General features: G+C 41.7%; 72 pseudogenes; all 72 read right to left on the reverse strand.

Moving 5' to 3' along the window:
* Positions 1-106: 106 nt before the first annotated feature.
* On the reverse strand, positions 107-225 carry LOC142681093 (5S ribosomal RNA; annotated as a pseudogene).
* A 67-nt stretch (positions 226-292) lies between these two features.
* On the reverse strand, positions 293-411 carry LOC142680118 (5S ribosomal RNA; annotated as a pseudogene).
* Positions 412-478: 67 nt separating this feature from the next.
* On the reverse strand, positions 479-597 carry LOC142680160 (5S ribosomal RNA; annotated as a pseudogene).
* A 67-nt stretch (positions 598-664) lies between these two features.
* LOC142681094 (5S ribosomal RNA) lies at positions 665-783 on the reverse strand (annotated as a pseudogene).
* Positions 784-850: 67 nt separating this feature from the next.
* On the reverse strand, positions 851-969 carry LOC142680119 (5S ribosomal RNA; annotated as a pseudogene).
* Positions 970-1,036: 67 nt separating this feature from the next.
* LOC142681192 (5S ribosomal RNA) lies at positions 1,037-1,155 on the reverse strand (annotated as a pseudogene).
* Positions 1,156-1,222: 67 nt separating this feature from the next.
* On the reverse strand, positions 1,223-1,341 carry LOC142681095 (5S ribosomal RNA; annotated as a pseudogene).
* Positions 1,342-1,594: 253 nt separating this feature from the next.
* LOC142681457 (5S ribosomal RNA) lies at positions 1,595-1,713 on the reverse strand (annotated as a pseudogene).
* A 67-nt stretch (positions 1,714-1,780) lies between these two features.
* Positions 1,781-1,899, reverse strand: LOC142680893 (5S ribosomal RNA; annotated as a pseudogene).
* Positions 1,900-1,966: 67 nt separating this feature from the next.
* Positions 1,967-2,085, reverse strand: LOC142680764 (5S ribosomal RNA; annotated as a pseudogene).
* A 253-nt stretch (positions 2,086-2,338) lies between these two features.
* On the reverse strand, positions 2,339-2,457 carry LOC142681129 (5S ribosomal RNA; annotated as a pseudogene).
* Positions 2,458-2,524: 67 nt separating this feature from the next.
* LOC142681273 (5S ribosomal RNA) lies at positions 2,525-2,643 on the reverse strand (annotated as a pseudogene).
* Positions 2,644-2,710: 67 nt separating this feature from the next.
* Positions 2,711-2,829, reverse strand: LOC142681404 (5S ribosomal RNA; annotated as a pseudogene).
* Positions 2,830-2,896: 67 nt separating this feature from the next.
* On the reverse strand, positions 2,897-3,015 carry LOC142680308 (5S ribosomal RNA; annotated as a pseudogene).
* Positions 3,016-3,268: 253 nt separating this feature from the next.
* LOC142680318 (5S ribosomal RNA) lies at positions 3,269-3,387 on the reverse strand (annotated as a pseudogene).
* A 67-nt stretch (positions 3,388-3,454) lies between these two features.
* On the reverse strand, positions 3,455-3,573 carry LOC142680887 (5S ribosomal RNA; annotated as a pseudogene).
* Positions 3,574-3,640: 67 nt separating this feature from the next.
* LOC142681269 (5S ribosomal RNA) lies at positions 3,641-3,759 on the reverse strand (annotated as a pseudogene).
* Positions 3,760-3,826: 67 nt separating this feature from the next.
* LOC142680218 (5S ribosomal RNA) lies at positions 3,827-3,945 on the reverse strand (annotated as a pseudogene).
* Positions 3,946-4,012: 67 nt separating this feature from the next.
* On the reverse strand, positions 4,013-4,131 carry LOC142681164 (5S ribosomal RNA; annotated as a pseudogene).
* A 253-nt stretch (positions 4,132-4,384) lies between these two features.
* On the reverse strand, positions 4,385-4,503 carry LOC142681096 (5S ribosomal RNA; annotated as a pseudogene).
* A 67-nt stretch (positions 4,504-4,570) lies between these two features.
* On the reverse strand, positions 4,571-4,689 carry LOC142680120 (5S ribosomal RNA; annotated as a pseudogene).
* A 67-nt stretch (positions 4,690-4,756) lies between these two features.
* Positions 4,757-4,875, reverse strand: LOC142681193 (5S ribosomal RNA; annotated as a pseudogene).
* A 67-nt stretch (positions 4,876-4,942) lies between these two features.
* On the reverse strand, positions 4,943-5,061 carry LOC142681097 (5S ribosomal RNA; annotated as a pseudogene).
* Positions 5,062-5,128: 67 nt separating this feature from the next.
* Positions 5,129-5,247, reverse strand: LOC142681344 (5S ribosomal RNA; annotated as a pseudogene).
* Positions 5,248-5,314: 67 nt separating this feature from the next.
* LOC142681363 (5S ribosomal RNA) lies at positions 5,315-5,433 on the reverse strand (annotated as a pseudogene).
* Positions 5,434-5,500: 67 nt separating this feature from the next.
* Positions 5,501-5,619, reverse strand: LOC142681387 (5S ribosomal RNA; annotated as a pseudogene).
* Positions 5,620-5,686: 67 nt separating this feature from the next.
* LOC142680324 (5S ribosomal RNA) lies at positions 5,687-5,805 on the reverse strand (annotated as a pseudogene).
* A 66-nt stretch (positions 5,806-5,871) lies between these two features.
* LOC142680336 (5S ribosomal RNA) lies at positions 5,872-5,990 on the reverse strand (annotated as a pseudogene).
* Positions 5,991-6,243: 253 nt separating this feature from the next.
* LOC142681233 (5S ribosomal RNA) lies at positions 6,244-6,362 on the reverse strand (annotated as a pseudogene).
* Positions 6,363-6,429: 67 nt separating this feature from the next.
* On the reverse strand, positions 6,430-6,548 carry LOC142680359 (5S ribosomal RNA; annotated as a pseudogene).
* A 67-nt stretch (positions 6,549-6,615) lies between these two features.
* LOC142680348 (5S ribosomal RNA) lies at positions 6,616-6,734 on the reverse strand (annotated as a pseudogene).
* A 67-nt stretch (positions 6,735-6,801) lies between these two features.
* Positions 6,802-6,920, reverse strand: LOC142681424 (5S ribosomal RNA; annotated as a pseudogene).
* Positions 6,921-6,987: 67 nt separating this feature from the next.
* Positions 6,988-7,106, reverse strand: LOC142681220 (5S ribosomal RNA; annotated as a pseudogene).
* Positions 7,107-7,545: 439 nt separating this feature from the next.
* On the reverse strand, positions 7,546-7,664 carry LOC142681175 (5S ribosomal RNA; annotated as a pseudogene).
* Positions 7,665-7,731: 67 nt separating this feature from the next.
* Positions 7,732-7,850, reverse strand: LOC142681359 (5S ribosomal RNA; annotated as a pseudogene).
* A 67-nt stretch (positions 7,851-7,917) lies between these two features.
* LOC142680361 (5S ribosomal RNA) lies at positions 7,918-8,036 on the reverse strand (annotated as a pseudogene).
* Positions 8,037-8,289: 253 nt separating this feature from the next.
* On the reverse strand, positions 8,290-8,408 carry LOC142681317 (5S ribosomal RNA; annotated as a pseudogene).
* Positions 8,409-8,475: 67 nt separating this feature from the next.
* LOC142681295 (5S ribosomal RNA) lies at positions 8,476-8,594 on the reverse strand (annotated as a pseudogene).
* A 253-nt stretch (positions 8,595-8,847) lies between these two features.
* Positions 8,848-8,966, reverse strand: LOC142681216 (5S ribosomal RNA; annotated as a pseudogene).
* A 67-nt stretch (positions 8,967-9,033) lies between these two features.
* Positions 9,034-9,152, reverse strand: LOC142681274 (5S ribosomal RNA; annotated as a pseudogene).
* Positions 9,153-9,219: 67 nt separating this feature from the next.
* On the reverse strand, positions 9,220-9,338 carry LOC142681308 (5S ribosomal RNA; annotated as a pseudogene).
* Positions 9,339-9,405: 67 nt separating this feature from the next.
* Positions 9,406-9,524, reverse strand: LOC142680150 (5S ribosomal RNA; annotated as a pseudogene).
* Positions 9,525-9,591: 67 nt separating this feature from the next.
* LOC142680087 (5S ribosomal RNA) lies at positions 9,592-9,710 on the reverse strand (annotated as a pseudogene).
* A 67-nt stretch (positions 9,711-9,777) lies between these two features.
* On the reverse strand, positions 9,778-9,896 carry LOC142680281 (5S ribosomal RNA; annotated as a pseudogene).
* A 67-nt stretch (positions 9,897-9,963) lies between these two features.
* LOC142680057 (5S ribosomal RNA) lies at positions 9,964-10,082 on the reverse strand (annotated as a pseudogene).
* Positions 10,083-10,149: 67 nt separating this feature from the next.
* On the reverse strand, positions 10,150-10,268 carry LOC142680347 (5S ribosomal RNA; annotated as a pseudogene).
* A 67-nt stretch (positions 10,269-10,335) lies between these two features.
* Positions 10,336-10,454, reverse strand: LOC142680367 (5S ribosomal RNA; annotated as a pseudogene).
* A 253-nt stretch (positions 10,455-10,707) lies between these two features.
* Positions 10,708-10,826, reverse strand: LOC142681194 (5S ribosomal RNA; annotated as a pseudogene).
* Positions 10,827-10,893: 67 nt separating this feature from the next.
* Positions 10,894-11,012, reverse strand: LOC142681381 (5S ribosomal RNA; annotated as a pseudogene).
* A 67-nt stretch (positions 11,013-11,079) lies between these two features.
* LOC142680187 (5S ribosomal RNA) lies at positions 11,080-11,198 on the reverse strand (annotated as a pseudogene).
* A 67-nt stretch (positions 11,199-11,265) lies between these two features.
* On the reverse strand, positions 11,266-11,384 carry LOC142680161 (5S ribosomal RNA; annotated as a pseudogene).
* Positions 11,385-11,451: 67 nt separating this feature from the next.
* LOC142681427 (5S ribosomal RNA) lies at positions 11,452-11,570 on the reverse strand (annotated as a pseudogene).
* A 67-nt stretch (positions 11,571-11,637) lies between these two features.
* On the reverse strand, positions 11,638-11,756 carry LOC142680757 (5S ribosomal RNA; annotated as a pseudogene).
* Positions 11,757-11,823: 67 nt separating this feature from the next.
* LOC142681275 (5S ribosomal RNA) lies at positions 11,824-11,942 on the reverse strand (annotated as a pseudogene).
* Positions 11,943-12,009: 67 nt separating this feature from the next.
* Positions 12,010-12,128, reverse strand: LOC142681309 (5S ribosomal RNA; annotated as a pseudogene).
* Positions 12,129-12,195: 67 nt separating this feature from the next.
* On the reverse strand, positions 12,196-12,314 carry LOC142680249 (5S ribosomal RNA; annotated as a pseudogene).
* Positions 12,315-12,381: 67 nt separating this feature from the next.
* Positions 12,382-12,500, reverse strand: LOC142680088 (5S ribosomal RNA; annotated as a pseudogene).
* Positions 12,501-12,567: 67 nt separating this feature from the next.
* LOC142680090 (5S ribosomal RNA) lies at positions 12,568-12,686 on the reverse strand (annotated as a pseudogene).
* Positions 12,687-12,753: 67 nt separating this feature from the next.
* LOC142680256 (5S ribosomal RNA) lies at positions 12,754-12,872 on the reverse strand (annotated as a pseudogene).
* A 253-nt stretch (positions 12,873-13,125) lies between these two features.
* Positions 13,126-13,244, reverse strand: LOC142681296 (5S ribosomal RNA; annotated as a pseudogene).
* Positions 13,245-13,497: 253 nt separating this feature from the next.
* On the reverse strand, positions 13,498-13,616 carry LOC142681258 (5S ribosomal RNA; annotated as a pseudogene).
* Positions 13,617-13,869: 253 nt separating this feature from the next.
* On the reverse strand, positions 13,870-13,988 carry LOC142680102 (5S ribosomal RNA; annotated as a pseudogene).
* A 67-nt stretch (positions 13,989-14,055) lies between these two features.
* Positions 14,056-14,174, reverse strand: LOC142680071 (5S ribosomal RNA; annotated as a pseudogene).
* Positions 14,175-14,241: 67 nt separating this feature from the next.
* Positions 14,242-14,360, reverse strand: LOC142681009 (5S ribosomal RNA; annotated as a pseudogene).
* Positions 14,361-14,427: 67 nt separating this feature from the next.
* LOC142680855 (5S ribosomal RNA) lies at positions 14,428-14,546 on the reverse strand (annotated as a pseudogene).
* Positions 14,547-14,613: 67 nt separating this feature from the next.
* LOC142680219 (5S ribosomal RNA) lies at positions 14,614-14,732 on the reverse strand (annotated as a pseudogene).
* Positions 14,733-14,799: 67 nt separating this feature from the next.
* On the reverse strand, positions 14,800-14,918 carry LOC142681441 (5S ribosomal RNA; annotated as a pseudogene).
* Positions 14,919-15,171: 253 nt separating this feature from the next.
* On the reverse strand, positions 15,172-15,290 carry LOC142681099 (5S ribosomal RNA; annotated as a pseudogene).
* Positions 15,291-15,357: 67 nt separating this feature from the next.
* Positions 15,358-15,476, reverse strand: LOC142680121 (5S ribosomal RNA; annotated as a pseudogene).
* A 253-nt stretch (positions 15,477-15,729) lies between these two features.
* Positions 15,730-15,848, reverse strand: LOC142681100 (5S ribosomal RNA; annotated as a pseudogene).
* Positions 15,849-15,915: 67 nt separating this feature from the next.
* LOC142680123 (5S ribosomal RNA) lies at positions 15,916-16,034 on the reverse strand (annotated as a pseudogene).
* A 67-nt stretch (positions 16,035-16,101) lies between these two features.
* Positions 16,102-16,220, reverse strand: LOC142681195 (5S ribosomal RNA; annotated as a pseudogene).
* Between the last annotated feature and the right edge of the window lie 43 nt (positions 16,221-16,263).

The following is a 16,263-nucleotide window of genomic DNA, read 5'->3' on the forward strand; positions in this document are numbered from 1 at the left end:
GACGAGAGCAGGCACATTCAGCTTAGAATGGCCATTGACATTAAAAGCCTTAATCCATAGTCCTATTTAATCTATTGTGAAACAAAATCTGAACAACATAATAAAAAGTCAACTGCACCACGGATTCCCAGACAGTCTCCCACACTGGTACTAGCGAGGCCTTAAGCTGTGTAACTTCTGCGATCTGACGAGAGCAGGGACATTCAGCTTAGAATGGCCATTGACATTAAATTCTTTAATCCATAGTCCTTTTTAATCGATTGTGAAACAAAATCTAAACGACATAATAAAAATTCAACCGCACCACGGATTCCCAGACAGTCTCCCACACTGGTACTAGCGAGGCCTTAAGCTGTGTAACTTCTGCGTTCTGACTAGAGCAGGCACATTCAGCTTAGAATGGCCATTGACATTAAATGCTTTAATCCATAGTCCTTTTTAATCGATTGTGAAACAAAATCTAAACGACATAATAAAAAGTGAACCGCACCACGGATTCCCAGACAGTCTCCCACACTGGTACTAGCGAGGCCTTAAGCTGTGTAACTTCTGCGATCTGACGAGTGCAGGCACATTCAGCTTAGAATGGCCATTGACATAAAAAGCCTTAATCCATAGTCCTATTTAATCTATTGTGAAACAAAATCTAAACAACATAATAAAAAGTCAACTGCACCACGGATTCCCAGACAGTCTCCCACACTGGTACTAGCGAGGCCTTAAGCTGTGTAACTTCTGCGATCTGACGAGAGCAGGGACATTCAGCTTAGAATGGCCATTGACATTAAATTCTTTAATCCATAGTCCTATTTAATCGATTGTGAAACAAAATCTAAACGACATAATAAAAATTCAACCGCACCACGGATTCCCAGACAGTCTCCCACACTGGTACTAGCGAGGCCTTAAGCTGTGTAACTTCTGCGTTCTGACTAGAGCAGGCACATTCAGCTTAGAATGGCCATTGACGTTAAATGCTTTAATCCATAGTCCTTTTTAATCGATTGTGAAACAAAATCTAAACGACATAATAAAAAGTCAACCGCACCACGGATTCCCAGACAGTCTCCCACACTGGTACTAGCGAGGCCTTAAGCTGTGTAACTTCTGCGATCTGACGAGTGCAGGCACATTCAGCTTAGAATGGCCATTGACATTAAAAGCCTTAATCCATAGTCCTATTTAATCTATTGTGAAACAAAATCTAAACAACATAATAAAAAGTCAACTGCACCACGGATTCCCAGACAGTCTCCCACACTGGTACTAGCGAGGCCTTAAGCTGTGTAACTTCTGCGATCTGACGAGAGCAGGGACATTCAGCTTAGAATGGCCATTGACATTAAATTCTTTAATCCATAGTCCTTTTTAATCGATTGTGAAACAAAATCTAAACGACATAATAAAAACTCAACCGCACCACAGATTCCCAGACAGTCTCCCACACTGGTACTAGCGAGGCCTTAAGCTGTGTAACTTCTCCGATCTGACGAGAGCAGGCACATTCAGCTTAGAATGGCCATTGACATTAAAAGCCTTAATCCATAGTCCTATTTAATCTATTGTGAAACAAAATCTAAACAACATAATAAAAAGTCAACCGCACCACGGATTCCCAGACAGTCTCCCACACTGGTACTAGCGGGGACTTAAGCTATGTAACTTCTGCGTTCTGACGAGAGCAGGCACATTCAGCTTAGAATGGCCATTGACGTTAAATGCTTTAATCCATAGTCCTTTTTAATCGATTGTGAAACAAAATCTAAACGACATAATAAAAAGTCAACCGCACCACGGATTCCCAGACAGTCTCCCACACTGGTACTAGCGAGGCCTTAAGCTGTGTAACTTCTGCGATCTGACGAGAGCAGGCACATTCAGCTCAGAATGGCCATTGACATTACATGCTTTAATCCATAGTCCTTTTTAATCGATTGTGAAACAAAATCTAAACGACATAATAAAAAGTCAACAGCACCACGGATTCCCAGACAGTCTCCCACACTGGTACTAGCGAGGCCTTAAGCTGTGTAACTTCTGCGATCTGACGAGAGCAGGGACATTCAGCTTAGAATGGCCATTGACATTAAATGCTTTAATCCATAGTCCTTTTTAATCGATTGTGAAACAAAATCTAAACGACATAATAAAAATTCAACCGCACAACGGATTCCGAGACAGTCTCCCACACTGGTACTAGCGAGGCCTTAAGCTGGGTAATTTCTGCGATCTGACGAGAGCAGGCACATTCAGCTTAGAATGGCCATTGACATTAAATGCTTTAATCCATAGTCCTTTTTAATCGATTGTGAAACAAAATCTAAACGACATAATAAAAAGTCAACCGCACCACGGATTCCCAGACAGTCTCCCACACTAGTACTAGCGAGGCCTTAAGCTATGTAACTTCTGCGATCTGACGAGAGCAGGCACATTCAGCTTAGAATGGCCATTGACATTAAATGCTTTAATCCATAGTCCTTTTTAATCGATTGTGAAACAAAATCTAAACGACATAATAAAAAGTCAACCGCACCACGGATTCCCAGACAGTCTCCCACACTGGTACTAGCGAGGCCTTAAGCTGTGTAACTTCTGCGTTTTGACGAGAGCAGGCACATTCAGCTTAGAATGGCCATTGACGTTAAATTCTTTAATCCATAGTCCTATTTAATCTATTGTGAAACAAAATCTAAACGACATAATAAAAAGTCAACCGCACCACGGATTCCCAGACAGTCTCCCACACTGGTACTAGCGAGGCCTTAAGCTGTGTAATTTCTGCGATCTGACGAGAGCAGGCACATTCAGCTTAGAATGGCCATTGACGTTAAATGCTTTAATCCATAGTCCTTTTTAATCGATTGTGAAACAAAATCTAAACGACATAATAAAAAGTTAACCGCACCACGGATTCCCAGACAGTCTCCCACACTGGTACTAGCGAGGACTTAAGCTGTGTAACTTCTGCGATCTGACGAGAGCAGGCACATTCAGCTTAGAATGGCCAATGACATTAAATGCTTTAATCCATAGTCCTTTTTAATCGATTGTGAAACAAAATCTAAACGACATAATAAAAAGTCAACCGCACCACGGATTCCCAGACAGTCTCCCACACTGATACTAGCAAGGCTTTAAGCTGTGTAACTTCTGCGATCTGACGAGAGCAGGGACATACAGCTTAGAATGGCCATTGACATTAAATGCTTTAATCCATAGTCCTTTTTAATCGATTGTGAAACAAAATCTAAACGACATAATAAAAAGTCAACCGCACCACGCATTCCCAGACAGTCTCCCACACTGGTACCAGCGAGGCCTTAAACTGTGTAACTTCTGCGATCTGACGAGAGCTGGGACATTCAGCTTAGAATGGCCATTGACAGTAAAGGCTTTAATCCATAGTCCTTTTTAATCGATTGTGAAACAAAATCTAAACGACATAATAAAAAGTCAACAGCACCACGGATTCCCAGACAGTCTCCCACACTGGTACTAGCGAGGCCTTAAGCTGTGTAACTTCTGCGATCTGACGAGAGCAGGGACATTCAGCTTAGAATGGCCATTGACATTAAATGCTTTAATCCATAGTCCTTTTTAATCGATTGTGAAACAAAATCTAAACGACATAATAAAAAGTCAACCGCACCACGGATTCCCAGACAGTCTCCCACACTAGTACTAGCGAGGCCTTAAGCTGTGTAACTTCTGCGATCTGACGAGAGCAGGCACATTCAGCTTAGAATGGCCATTGACATTAAATGATTTAATCCATAGTCCTTTTTAATCGATTGTGAAACAAAATCTAAACGACATAATAAAAAGTCAACCGCACCACGGATTCCCAGACAGTCTCCCACACTGGTACTAGCGAGGCCTTAAGCTGTGTAACTTCTGCGTTTTGACGAGAGCTGGCACATTCAGCTTAGAATGACCATTGACGTTAAATTCTTTAATCCATAGTCCTATTTAATCTATTGTGAAACAAAATCTAAACGACATAATAAAAAGTCAACCGCACCACGGATTCCAAGAGAGTCTCCCACACTGGTACTAGCGAGGCCTTAAGCTGTGTAATTTCTGCGATCTGACGAGAGCAGGCACATTCAGCTTAGAATGGCCATTGACGTTAAATGCTTTAATCCATAGTCCTTTTTAATCGATTGTGAAACAAAATCTAAACGTCATAATAAAAAGTTAACCGCACCACGGATTCCCAGACAGTCTCACACACTGGTACTAGCGAGGCGTTAAGCTGTGTAACTTCTGCGATCTGACGAGAGCAGGCACATTCAGCTTAGAATGGCCATTGACATTAAAAGCCTTAATCCATAGTCCTATTTAATCTATTGTGAAACAAAATCTAAACAACATAATAAAAAGTCAACTGCACCACGGATTCCCAGACAGTCTCCCACACTGGTACTAGCGAGGCCTTAAGCTGTGTAACTTCTGCGATCTGACGAGAGCAGGGACATTCAGCTTAGAATGGCCATTGACATTAAATTCTTTAATCCATAGTCCTTTTTAATCGATTGTGAAACAAAATCTAAACGACATAATAAAAATTCAACCGCACCACGGATTCCCAGACAGTCTCCCACACTGGTACTAGCGAGGCCTTAAGCTGTGTAACTTCTGCGTTCTGACTAGAGCAGGCACATTCAGCTTAGAATGGCCATTGACATTAAATGCTTTAATCCATAGTCCTTTTTAATCGATTGTGAAACAAAATCTAAACGACATAATAAAAAGTCAACCGCACCACGGATTCCCAGACAGTCTCCCACACTGGTACTAGCGAGGCCTTAAGCTGTGTAACTTCTGCGATCTGACGAGTGCAGGCACATTCAGCTTAGAATGGCCATTGACATTAAAAGCCTTAATCCATAGTCCTATTTAATCTATTGTGAAACAAAATCTAAACAACATAATAAAAAGTCAACTGCACCACGGATTCCCAGACAGTCTCCCACACTGGTACTAGCGAGGCCTTAAGCTGTGTAACTTCTGCGATCTGACGAGAGCAGGGACATTCAGCTTAGAATGGCCATTGACATTAAATTCTTTAATCCATAGTCCTTTTTAATCGATTGTGAAACAAAATCTAAACGACATAATAAAAAGTCAACCGCACCACGGATTCCCAGACAGTCTCCCACACTGGTACTAGCGAGGCCTTAAGCTGTGTAACTTCTGCGATCTGACGAGTGCAGGCACAATCAGCTTAGAATGGCCATTGACATTAAAAGCCTTAATCCATAGTCCTATTTAATCTATTGTGAAACAAAATCTAAACAACATAATAAAAAGTCAACTGCACCACGGATTCCCAGACAGTCTCCCACACTGGTACTAGCGAGGCCTTAAGCTGTGTAACTTCTGCGATCTGACGAGAGCAGGGACATTCAGTTTAGAATGGCCATTGACATTAAAGGCTTTAATCCATAGTCCTTTTTAATCGATTGTGAAACAAAATCTAAACGACATAATAAAAATTCAACCACACCACGGATTCCCAGACAGTCTCCCACACTGGTACTAGCGAGGCCTTAAGCTGTGTAACTTCTGCGTTCTGACGAGAGCAGGCACATTCAGCTTAGAATGGCTATTGACGTTAAATGCTTTAATCCATAGTCCTATTTAATCTATTGTGAAACATAATCTAAACGACATAATAAGAAGTCAACCGCACCACGGATTCCCAGACAGTCTCCCACACTGGTACTAGCGAGGCCTTAAGCTGTGTAACTTCTGCGATCTGACGAGAGCAGGCACATTCAGCTTAGAATGGCCATTGACATTAAATGCTTTAATCCATAGTCCTTTTTAATCTATTGTGAAACAAAATCAAACGACATAATAAAAAGTCAACCGCACCACGGATTCCCAGACAGTCTCCCACACTGGTACTAGCGAGGCCTTAAGCTGTGTAACTTCTGCGATCTGACGAGAGCAGGCACATTCAGCTTAGAATGGCCATTGACCTTAAATGCTTTAATCCATAGTCCTTTTTAATCGATTGTGAAACAAAATCTAAACGACATAATAAAATGTCAACCGCACCACGGATTCCCAGACAGTCTCCCACACTGGTACTAGAGAGACCTTAAGCTGTGTAACTTCTGCGATCTGACGAGAGCAGGGACATTCAGCTTAGAATGGCCATTGACATTAAATGCTTTAATCCATAGTCCTTTTTAATCGATTGTGAAACAAAATCTAAACGACATAATAAAAATTCAACCGCACCACGGATTCCCAGACAGTCTCCCACACTGGTACTAGCGAGGCCTTAAGCTGTGTAACTTCTGCGATCTGACGAGAGCAGGCACATTCAGCTTAGAATGGCCATTGACGTTAAATGTTTTAATCCATAGTCCTATTTAATCTATTGTGAAACAAAATCTAAACGAAATAATAAAAAGTCAACCGCACCACGGATTCCCAGACAATCTCCCACACTGGTACTAGCGAGGCGTTAAGCTGTTTAACTTCTGCGCTCTAACGAGAGCATGCACATTCAGCTTAGAATGGCCATTGACATTAAATGCTTTAATCCATAGTCCTTTTTAATCGATTGTGAAACAAAATCTAAACGACATAATAAAAAGTCAACCGCACCACGGATTCCCAGACAGTCTCCCACACTGGTACTAGCGAGGCCTTAAGCTGTGTAACTTCTGCGATCTGACGAGAGCAGGCACATTCAGCTTAGAATGGCCATTGACATTAAAAGCCTTAATCCATAGTCCTATTTAATCTATTGTGAAACAAAATCTAAACGACATAATAAAAAGTCAACCGCACCACGGATTCCCAGACAGTCACCCACACTGGTACTAGCGAGGCGTTAAGCTGTGTAACTTCTGCGATCTGACGAGAGCAGGCACATTCAGCTTAGAATGGCCATTGACATTAAATGCTTTAATCCATAGTCCTTTTTAATCGATTGTGAAACAAAATCTAAACGACATAATAAAAAGTCAACAGCACCACGGATTCCCAGACAGTCTCCCACACTGGTACTAGCGAGGCCTTAAGCTGTGTAACTTCTGCGATCTGACGAGAGCAGGGACATTCAGCTTAGAATAGCCATTGACATTAAATGCTTTAATCCATAGTCCTTTTTAATCGATTGTGAAACAAAATCTAAACGACATAATAAAAATTCAACCGCTCCACGGATTCCCAGCCAGTCTCCCACACTGGTACTAGCGAGGCCTTAAGCTGTGTAACTTCTGCGATCTAACGAGAGCAGGCACATTCAGCTTAGAATGGCCATTTACATTAAAAGCCTTAATCCATAGTCCTTTTTTATCGATTGTGAAACAAAATCTAAACGACATAATAAAAATTCAACCGCACAACGGATTCCGAGACAGTCTCGCACACTGGTACTAGCGAGGCCTTAAGCTGGGTAACTTCTGCGATCTGACGAGAGCAGGCACATTCAGCTTAGAATGGCCATTCACGTTAAATGATTTAATCCATAGTCCTATTTAATCTATTGTGAAACAAAATCTAAACGACATAATAAAAAGTCAACCGCACCACGGATTCCCAGACAGTCTCCCACACTGGTACTAGCGAGGCCTTAAGCTGTGTAACTTCTGCGATCTGACGAGAGCAGGCACATTCAGCTTAGAATGGCCATTGATGTTAAATGTTTTAATCCATAGTCCTATTTAATCTATTGTGAAACAAAATCTAAACGAAATAATAAAAAGTCAACCGCACCACGGATTCCCAGACAGTCTCCCACATTGGTACTAGCTAGGCCTTAAGCTGTGTAACTTCTGCGATCTGACGAGAGCAGGCACATTCAGCTTAGAATGGCCATTGACATTAAAAGCATTAATCCATAGTCCTATTTAATCTAATGTGAAACAAAATCTAAACAACATAATAAAAAGTCAACCGCACCACGGATTCCCAGACAGTCTCCCACACTGGTACTAGCGAGGCCTTAAGCTGTGTAACTTCTGCGATCTGACGAGAGCAGGCACATTCAGCTTAGAATGGCCATTGACGTTAAATGCTTTAATCCATAGTCCTATTTAATCTATTGTGAAACAAAATCTAAACGACATAATAAAAAGTCAACCGCACCACGGATTCCCAGACAGTCACCCACACTGGTACTAGCGAGGCGTTAAGCTGTGTAACTTCTGCGATCTAACGAGAGAAGGCACATTCAGCTTAGAATGGCCATTGACATTAAACGCTTTAATCCATAGTCCTTTTTAATCGATTGTGAAACAAAATCTAAACGACATAATAAAAAGTCAACCGCACCACGGATTCCCAGACAGTCTCCCACACTGGTACCAGCGAGGCCTTAAGCTGTGTAACTTCTGCGATCTGACGAGAGCAGGGACATTCAGCTTAGAATGGCCATTGACATTAAAGGCTTTAATCCATAGTCCTTTTTAATCGATTGTGAAACAAAATCGAAACGACATAATAAAAACTCAACCGCACCACGGATTCCCAGACAGTCTCCCACACTGGTACTAGCGAGGCCTTAAGCTGTGTAACTTCTGCGATCTGACGAGAGCAGGCACATTCAGCTTAGAATGGCCATTGACATTAAAAGCCTTAATCCATAGTCCTATTTAATCTATTGTGAAACAAAATCTAAACAAAATAATAAAAAGTCAACCGCAACACGGATTCCCAGACAGTCTCCCACACTGGTACTAGCGAGGACTTAAGCTATGTAACTTCTGCGTTCTGACGAGAGCAGGCACATTCAGCTTAGAATGGCCATTGACGTTAAATGCTTTAATCCATAGTCCTTTTTAATCGATTGTGAAACAAAATCTAAACGACATAATAAAAAGTCAACCGCACCACGGATTTCCAGACAGTCTCCCACACTAGTACTAGCGAGGCCTTAAGCTGTGTAACTTCTGCGATCTGACGAGAGCAGGCACATTCAGCTTAGAATGGCCATTGACAATAAATGCTTTAATCCATAGTCCTTTTTAATCGATTGTGAAACAAAATCTAAACGACATAATAAAAAGTCAACCGCACCACGGATTCCCAGACAGTCTCCCACACTGGTACTAGCGAGGCCTTAAGCTGTGTAACTTCTGCGTTTTGACGAGAGCAGGCACATTCAGCTTAGAATGGCCATTGACGTTAAATTCTTTAATCCATAGTCCTATTTAATCTATTGTGAAACAAAATCTAAACGACATAATAAAAAGTCAACCGCACCACGGATTCCCAGACAGTCTCCCACACTGGTACTAGCGAGGCCTTAAGCTGTGTAATTTCTGCTATCTGACGAGAGCAGGCACATTCAGCTTAGAATGGCCATTGACGTTAAATGCTTTAATCCATAGTCCTTTTTAATCGATTGTGAAACAAAATCTAAACGACATAATAAAAAGTTAACCGCACCACGGATTCCCAGACAGTCTCCCACACTGGTACTAGCGAGGACTTAAGCTGTGTAACTTCTGCGATCTGACGAGAGCAGGCACATTCAGCTTAGAATGGCCATTGACATTAAATGCTTTAATCCATAGTCCTTTTTAATCGATTGTGAAACAAAATCTAAACGACATAATAAAAAGTCAACCGCACCACGGATTCCCAGACTGTCTCCCACACTGGTACTAGCAAGGCCTTAAGCTGTGTAACTTCTGCGATCTGACGAGAGCAGGGACATTCAGCTTAGAATGGCCATTGACATTAAATGCTTTAATCCATAGTCCTTTTTAATCGATTGTGAAACAAAATCTAAACGACATAATAAAAATTCAACCGCACCACGGATTCCCAGACAGTCTCCCACACTGGTACTAGCGAGGCGTTAAGCTGTGTAACTTCTGCGATCTGACGAGAGCAGGCACATTCAGCTTAGAATGGCCATTGACATTAAAAGCCTTAATCCATAGTCCTATTTAATCTATTGTGAAACAAAATCTAAACAACATAATAAAAAGTCAACTGCACCACGGATTCCCAGACAGTCTCCCACACTGGTACTAGCGAGGACTTAAGCTGTGTAACTTCTGCGATCTGACGAGAGCAGGCACACTCAGCTTAGAATGGCCATTGACGTTAAATGCTTTAATCCATAGTCCTATTTAATCTATTGTGAAACAAAATCTAAACGACATAATAAAAAGTCAACCGCACCACGGATTCCCAGACAGTCTCCCACACTGGTACTAGCGAGGCGTTAAGCTGTGTAACTTCTGCGATCTAACGAGGGCAGGCACATTCAGCTTAGAATGGCCATTGACATTAAAAGCCTTAATCCATAGTCCTATTTAATCTAATGTGAAACAAAATCTAAACAACATAATAAAAAGTCAACCGCACCACGGATTCCCAGACAGTCTCCCACACTGGTACTAGCGAGGCCTTAAGCTGTGTAACTTCTGCGATCTGACGAGAGCAGGCACATTCAGCTTAGAATGGCCATTGACGTTAAATGCTTTAATCCATAGTCCTATTTAATCTATTGTGAAACAAAATCTAAACGACATAATAAAAAGTCAACCGCACCACGGATTCCCAGACAGTCACCCACACTGGTACTAGCGAGGTGTTAAGCTGTGTAACTTCTGCGAACTAACGAGAGAAGGCACATTCAGCTTAGAATGGCCATTGACATTAAACGCCTTAATCCATAGTCCTTTTTAATCGATTGTGAAATAAAATCTAAACGACATAATAAAAAGTCAACCGCACCACGGATTCCCAGACAGTCTCCCACACTGGTACTAGCGAGGCCTTAAGCTGTGTAACTTCTGCGATCTGACGAGTGCAGGCACATTCAGCTTAGAATGGCCATTGACATTAAAAGTCTTAATCCATAGTCCTATTTAATCTATTGTGAAACAAAATCTAAACAACATAATAAAAAGTCAACCGCACCACGCATTCCCAGACAGTCTCCCACACTGGTACCAGCGAGGCCTTAAGCTGTGTAACTTCTGCGATCTGACGAGAGCAGGGACATTCAGCTTAGAATGGCCATTGACATTAAAGGCTTTAATCCATAGTCCTTTTTAATCGATTGTGAAACAAAATCGAAACGACATAATAAAAACTCAACCGCACCACGGATTCCCAGACAGTCTCCCACACTGGTACTAGCGAGGCCTTAAGCTGTGTAACTTCTGCGATCTGACGAGAGCAGTCACATTCAGCTTAGAATGGCCATTGACATTAAAAGCCTTAATCCATAGTCCAATTTAATCTATTGTGAAACAAAATCTAAACAACATAATAAAAAGTCAACCACACCACGGATTCCCAGACAGTCTCCCACACTGGTACTAGCGAGGACTTAAGCTATGTAACTTCTGCGTTCTGACGAGAGCAGGCACATTCAGCTTAGAATGGCCATTGACGTTAAATGCTTTAATCCATAGTCCTTTTTAATCGATTGTGAAACAAAATCTAAACGACATAATAAAAATTCAACAGCACCACGGATTCCCAGACAGTCTCCCACACTGGTACTAGCGAGGGCTTAAGCTGTGTAACTTCTGCGATCTGACGAGAGCAGGGACATTCAGCTTAGAATGGCCATTGACATTAAATGATTTAATCCATAGTCCTTTTTAATCGATTGTGAAACAAAATCTAAACGACATAATAAAAAGTCAACCGCACCACGGATTCCCAGACAGTCTCCCACACTAGTACTAGTGAGGCCTTAAGCTGTGTAACTTCTGCGATCTGACGAGAGCAGGCACATTCAGCTTAGAATGGCCATTGACATTAAATGCTTTAATCCATAGTCCTTTTTAATCGATTGTGAAACAAAATCTAAACGACATAATAAAAAGTCAACCGCACCACGGATTCCCAGACAGTCTCCCACACTGGTACTAGCGAGGCCTTAAGCTGTGTAACTTCTGCGTTTTGACGAGAGCAGGCACATTCAGCTTAGAATGGCCATTGACGTTAAATTCTTTAATCCATAGTCCTATTTAATCTATTGTGAAACAAAATCTAAACGACATAATAAAAAGTCAACCGCACCACGGATTCCCAGACAGTCTCCCACACTGGTACTAGCGAGGCCTTAAGCTGTGTAATTTCTGCTATCTGACGAGAGCAGGCACATTCAGCTTAGAATGGCCATTGACGTTAAATGCTTTAATCCATAGTCCTTTTTAATCGATTGTGAAACAAAATCTAAACGACATAATAAAAAGTTAACCGCACCACGGATTCCCAGACAGTCTCCCACACTGGTACTAGCGAGGACTTAAGCTGTGTAACTTCTGCGATCTGACGAGAGCAGGCACATTCAGCTTAGAATCGCCATTGACATTAAATGCTTTAATCCATAGTCCTTTTTAATCGATTGTGAAACAAAATCTAAACGACATAATAAAAAGTCAACCGCACCACGGATTCCCAGACTGTCTCCCACACTGGTACTAGCAAGGCCTTAAGCTGTGTAACTTCTGCGATCTGACGAGAGCAGGGACATTCAGCTTAGAATGGCCATTGACATTAAATGCTTTAATCCATAGTCCTTTTTAATCGATTGTGAAACAAAATCTAAACGACATAATAAAAAGTCAACCGCACCACGGATTCCCAGACTGTCTCCCACACTGGTACTAGCAAGGCCTTAAGCTGTGTAACTTCTGCGATCTGACGAGAGCAGGGACATTCAGCTTAGAATGGCCATTGACATTAAATGCTTTAATCCATAGTCCTTTTTAATCGATTGTGAAACAAAATCTAAACGACATAATAAAAATTCAACCGCACCACGGATTCCCAGACAGTCTCCCACACTGGTACTAGCGAGGCGTTAAGCTGTGTAACTTCTGCGATCTGACGAGAGCAGGCACATTCAGCTTAGAATGGCCATTGATATTAAAAGCCTTAATCCATAGTCCTATTTAATCCATTGTGAAACAAAATCTAAACAACATAATAAAAAGTCAACTGCATCACGGATTCCCAGACAGTCTCCCACACTGGTACTAGCGAGGACTTAAGCTGTGTAACTTCTGCGATCTGACGAGAGCAGGCACACTCAGCTTAGAATGGCCATTGACATTAAAGGCTTTAATCCATAGTCCTTTTTAATCGATTGTGAAACAAAATCTAAACGACATAATAAAAACTCAACCGCACCACGGATTCCCAGACAGTCTCCCACACTGGTACTAGCGAGGCCTTAAGCTGTGTAACTTCTGCGATCTGACGAGAGCAGGCACATTCAGCTTAGAATGGCCATTGACATTAAAAGCCTTAATCCATAGTCCTATTTAATCTATTGTGAAACAAAATCTAAACAAAATAATAAAAAGTCAACCGCAAAACCGATTCCCAGACAGTCTCCCACAGTGGTACTAGCGAGGCCTTAAGCTGTGTAACTTCTGCGATCTGACGAGAGCAGGGACATACAGTTTAGAACGGCCATTGACATTAAATGCTTTAATCCATAGTCCTTTTTAATCGATTGTGAAACAAAATCTAAACGACATAATAAAAAGGCAACCGCACCACGGATTCCCAGACAGTCTCCCACACTGGTACTAGCGAGGCCTTAAGCTGTGTAACTTCTGCGATCTGACGAGAGCAGGGACATTCAGCTTAGAATGGCCATTGACATTAAAGGCTTTAATCCATAGTCCTTTTTAATTGATTGTGAAACAAAATCTAAACGACATAATAAAAACTCATCCGCACCACAGATTCCCAGACAGTCTCCCACACTGGTACTAGCGAGGCCTTAAGCTGTGTAACTTCTGCGATCTGACGAGAGCAGGGACATTCAGCTTAGAATGGCCATTGACATTAAAGGCTTTAATCCATAGTCCTTTTTAATCGATTGTGAAACAAAATCTAAACGACATAATAAAAATTCAACCACACCACGGATTCCCAGACAGTCTCCCACACTGGTACTAGCGAGGCCTTAAGCTGTGTAACTTCTGCGTTCTGACGAGAGCAGGCACAGTCAGCTTAGAATGGCTATTGACGTTAAATGCTTTAATCCATAGTCCTATTTAATCTATTGTGAAACATAATCTAAACTACATAATAAAAAGTCAACCGCACCACGGATTCCCAGACAGTCTCCCACACTGGTACTAGCGAGGGCTTAAGCTGTGTAACTTCTGCGATCTGACGAGAGCAGGCACATTCAGCTTAGAATGGAGATTGACATTAAATGCTTTAATCCATAGTCCTTTTTAATCGATTGTGAAACAAAATCTAAACGACATAATAAAAAGTCAACAGCACCACGGATTCCCAGACAGTCTCCCACACTGGTACTAGCGAGGCCTTAAGCTGTGTAACTTCTGCGATCTGACGAGAGCAGGGACATTCAGCTTAGAATGGCCATTGACATTAAATGCTTTAATCCATAGTCCTTTTTAATCGATTGTGAAACAAAATCTAAACGACATAATAAAAAGTCAACCGCACCGCGGATTCCCAGACAGTCTCCCACACTAGTACTAGCGAGGCCTTAAGCTGTGTAACTTCTGCGATCTGACGAGAGCAGGCACATTCAGCTTAGAATGGCCATTGACATTAAATGATTTAATCCATAGTCCTTTTTAATCGATTGTGAAACAAAATCTAAACGACATAATAAAAAGTCAACCGCACCACGGATTCCCAGACAGTCTCCCACACTGGTACTAGCGAGGCCTTAAGCTGTGTAACTTCTGCGTTTTGACGAGAGCTGGCACATTCAGCTTAGAATGACCATTGACGTTAAATTCTTTAATCCATAGTCCTATTTAATCTATTGTGAAACAAAATCTAAACGACATAATAAAAAGTCAACCGCACCACGGATTCCCAGAGAGTCTCCCACACTGGTACTAGCGAGGCCTTAAGCTGTGTAATTTCTGCGATCTGACGAGAGCAGGCACATTCAGCTTAGAATGGCCATTGACGTTAAATGCTTTAATCCATAGTCCTTTTTAATCGATTGTGAAACAAAATCTAAACGTCATAATAAAAAGTTAACCGCACCACGGATTCCCAGACAGTCTCACACACTGGTACTAGCGAGGCGTTAAGCTGTGTAACTTCTGCGATCTGACGAGAGCAGGCACATTCAGCTTAGAATGGCCATTGACATTAAAAGCCTTAATCCATAGTCCTATTTAATCTATTGTGAAACAAAATCTGAACAACATAATAAAAAGTCAACTGCACCACGGATTCCCAGACAGTCTCCCACACTGGTACTAGCGAGGCCTTAAGCTGTGTAACTTCTGCGATCTGACGAGAGCAGGGACATTCAGCTTAGAATGGCCATTGACATTAAATTCTTTAATCCATAGTCCTTTTTAATCGATTGTGAAACAAAATCTAAACGACATAATAAAAATTCAACCGCACCACGGATTCCCAGACAGTCTCCCACACTGGTACTAGCGAGGCCTTAAGCTGTGTAACTTCTGCGTTCTGACTAGAGCAGGCACATTCAGCTTAGAATGGCCATTGACATTAAATGCTTTAATCCATAGTCCTTTTTAATCGATTGTGAAACAAAATCTAAACGACATAATAAAAAGTGAACCGCACCACGGATTCCCAGACAGTCTCCCACACTGGTACTAGCGAGGCCTTAAGCCGTGTAACTTCTGCGATCTGACGAGTGCAGGCACATTCAGCTTAGAATGGCCATTGACATAAAAAGCCTTAATCCATAGTCCTATTTAATCTATTGTGAAACAAAATCTAAACAACATAATAAAAAGTCAACTGCACCACGGATTCCCAGACAGTCTCCCACACTGGTACTAGCGAGGCCTTAAGCTGTGTAACTTCTGCGATCTGACGAGAGCAGGGACATTCAGCTTAGAATGGCCATTGACATTAAATTCTTTAATCCATAGTCCTATTTAATCGATTGTGAAACAAAATCTAAACGACATAATAAAAATTCAACCGCACCACGGATTCCCAGACAGTCTCCCACACTGGTACTAGCGAGGCCTTAAGCTGTGTAACTTCTGCGTTCTGACTAGAGCAGGCACATTCAGCTTAGAATGGCCATTGACGTTAAATGCTTTAATCCATAGTCCTTTTTAATCGATTGTGAAACAAAATCTAAACGACATAATAAAAAGTCAACCGCACCACGGATTCCCAGACAGTCTCCCACACTGGTACTAGCGAGGCCTTAAGCTGTGTAACTTCTGCGATCTGACGAGTGCAGGCACATTCAGCTTAGAATGGCCATTGACATTAAAAGCCTTAATCCATAGTCCTATTTAATCTATTGTGAAA

The sequence above is a fragment of the Rhinoderma darwinii genome (genome assembly GCF_050947455.1).
Source record: "Rhinoderma darwinii isolate aRhiDar2 chromosome 2 unlocalized genomic scaffold, aRhiDar2.hap1 SUPER_2_unloc_56, whole genome shotgun sequence".
Classification (NCBI taxonomy): Eukaryota; Metazoa; Chordata; class Amphibia; order Anura; family Rhinodermatidae; genus Rhinoderma; species Rhinoderma darwinii.